Source organism: Triticum dicoccoides, chromosome 3A (genome assembly GCF_002162155.2).
Source record: "Triticum dicoccoides isolate Atlit2015 ecotype Zavitan chromosome 3A, WEW_v2.0, whole genome shotgun sequence".
NCBI lineage: Eukaryota > Viridiplantae > Streptophyta > Magnoliopsida > Poales > Poaceae > Triticum > Triticum dicoccoides.
The window spans coordinates 140,677,609-140,680,746 of NC_041384.1; positions in this window are offsets into that span (position 1 = coordinate 140,677,609).

Here is a 3,138-nt window from a genome sequence, read left to right on the forward strand (position 1 = left end):
GGAGATCAAGGTGTCGAGCCAGTGACGATGGAGACCATGACGATGTTTTGGAGATGGAGAACAAAAGAACAAGATGATGGTGGCCATATCATTTCACATATTCGATTGCATGTGATGTTTATCTTTTATGCATCTTATTTTACTTAGAACGGAGGTAGCATTATAAGATGATCCCTTCACTAAATTTCAAGATAAAGGTGTTCTCCCTGAGTATGCACCATTGCCAAAGTTCGTCGTTTCGAAGCACCTCGTGATGATCGGGTGTGATAGACTATACGTTCACATTCAATGGGTGTAAGACAGTTTTGCACATGTGGAATACTTGGGTTAAACTTGACGAGCCTAGCATGTACAGACATGGTCTCGGAACACTGGAGACCGAAAGGTCGGACATGAGTCATATACTAGATATGATCAACATAGAGATGTTCACCATTGATGACTACCCCATCTCACATGATGATCGGATATGGGTTAGTTGATTTGGATCATGTATCACTTAGATAACTTGAGAGATGTTAATTTAAGTGGGAGTTCATTAGAAATTTGATTCATTGAACTTAATTTATCATGAACTTAGTCTTAATAGTTTTTGCATATCTATGTTGTAGATCAATATCTCGCGATATAGCTCCCCTATTTTTATATGTTCCTAGAGAAAACTAAGTTGAAAGATGATGGTAGCAATAACGCAGACTGGGTCTGTGATCTGAGGATTATCCTCATTGCTGCATAGAAGAATTATGTCCTTGATGCACCGCTAGATGACAGACCTATTGCAGGAGCAGATTAGACGTTATGAACATTTGGCAAGCTCGATATGATGACTACTTAATAGTTTAGTGCACCATGCTTTACGTCTTAGAACGGGGACTTCAAAAATGTTTCAAACGCCACAGAGCATATGGGATGTTCTAAGAGATGAAATTGGTATTTCATACTCATGCCCATGTTGAGAGGTATGAGACCTCTAACAAGTACTTTTCCTACAAGCTGGGGGAGAATAGCTTAGCCAGTGAGCATGTGATTAGAATTTATGAATACTGCAATCGCTTGAATCAAGTGGGAGTTAATCTTCAATATAAGATAGTGCTTAACAGAGTTCTTTAGTCACTATGACCAAGCTACTAGAACTTCATGGTGAACTATAATATGCAAGGGATGACGAAAACGATCCCCGAGCTCTTCGCGATGCTGAAATCGGCGAAGGTAGAAATCAAGAAAGAGCATCAAGTGTTGATGGTTAACAAGACCACTAGTTTCAAGAAAAAGGGCAAGGGAAAGGAAGGGAACTTCAAGAAGAATGGAAAGTTGCCACTCCCGGGAAGAAGCCCAAAGCTTGACCCAAGCCTGAAAGTGAGTGCTTCTACTGCAAAGTGAATGATCACTGGAAGCGGAACTGCCCCAAATACTTGTCGGATAAGAAGGATGGCAAAGTTAACAAAGGTATACTTGATATACATGTTATTGATGTGTACCTTACTAATGCTCATAGTAGCCCCTGGGTTTTTGATACTCGTTCAGTTGCTAACATTAGTAACTCGAAACAGGAGTTGTAGAATAGAGACTAGTTAAGGGCGAGGTGACGATGTGTGTTGGAAATGATTCCAAGGTTGATACGATCACCATCCCACACTCCTGCTACCTTCGGGATTAGTGTTGAACCTAAATAAATGTTATTTGGTGTTTGCGTTGAGCATGAATATGATTTGATCATGTTTATTGCAATATGGTTATTCATTTAAGTCAGAGAATAATTGTTGTTCTGTTTACCTGAATAAAACCTTCTGTGGTCATACACCCAATGTAAATAGTTTATTGAATCTCGATCCTGGTGATACACATATTCATAATATTGATGCCAAAAGATACAAAGTTGATAATGATAGTGCAACATACTTGTGGCACTGTTGTTTAGATCATATTGGCATAAAGCGCATGAAGAAAACTCCATGCGGATGGACTTTTGGAATCACTTGATTATGAATCATTTGATACTTGCAAAACATGCCTCATGGGCAAGATGACTAAAACTCTGTTCTCTGGAACAATGGAGCAAGCTAATGACTTATTGCAAATAATACATACCGATGTATGCGGTCCAATGAGTGTTGAAGTGTTGGGGAACGCAATGTTTCAAAAAAAATCCTACAATCACGCAAGATCAATCTAGGGATGCATAGCAACGAGAGTGGAGAGTATGTCTACGTACCCTCATAGACCGAAAGCGGAAGCGTTAAGAAACGTGGTTGATGTAGTCGAACGTCTTCGTGATCCAACCCATCAAGTACCGACCGCATGGCACCTCCGCGATCTGCACACGTTCAGCTCGGTAACGTCCCTCGTACTCTTGATCCAGTTCAGGCCGAGGGAGAGTTTCTTCAGCACAACCGCGTGTTGACGGTGATGATGAAGTTACCGGCGCAGGGCTTCGCCTAAGCACTACGACGATATGACCAAGGTGTGTATCTGTGGAGGGGGGCACCACACATGGCTAAAAAATTGTCAACTTGTGTGTCTATGGGGTGCCTGAGGGAGTCCTGGACTAAGGGGTCCTTGGGCGCCCGGCTAGTTAGCCGTGGGCTGGACTGATTGGCCATGAAGATACGAAGACCGAAGACTGTACCCGTGTCCGGATGGGACTCTCCTTGGCATGGAAGGCAAGCTTGGTGCCCGGATATGTAGATTCCTTTCTTTGTAACCGACCTTATGTAACCCTAGATCCTCCCGGTGTGTATATAAACTGGAAGACTTAGTTCGGATAAGAGATTCATTATCATAGCCATACAAGCTAGACCTCTAGGGTTTAGCCATTACGATCTCGAGGTAGATCAACTGTTGCAATACTCATATTCATCAATATCAATCAAGCAGGACGTAGGGTATTACCTGCATAGAGAGGGCCCGAACCTGGGTAAACATTGTGTCCCTTGTCTCCTGTTACCATCAACCTTAGACGCACAGTTCGGGACCCCCTACTCGAGATCCGCCGATTTTTACATCGACATTGGTGCTTTCATTGAGAGTTCCACTGTGCTGTCGCCAAAAGGTTTGATGGCCCCTTCAATCGTCGATAATGATGCTGTCCAAGGAGAAACTTTCCTCCCCGGACAGATCTTTGTGTTCGGCGGCTTCGCA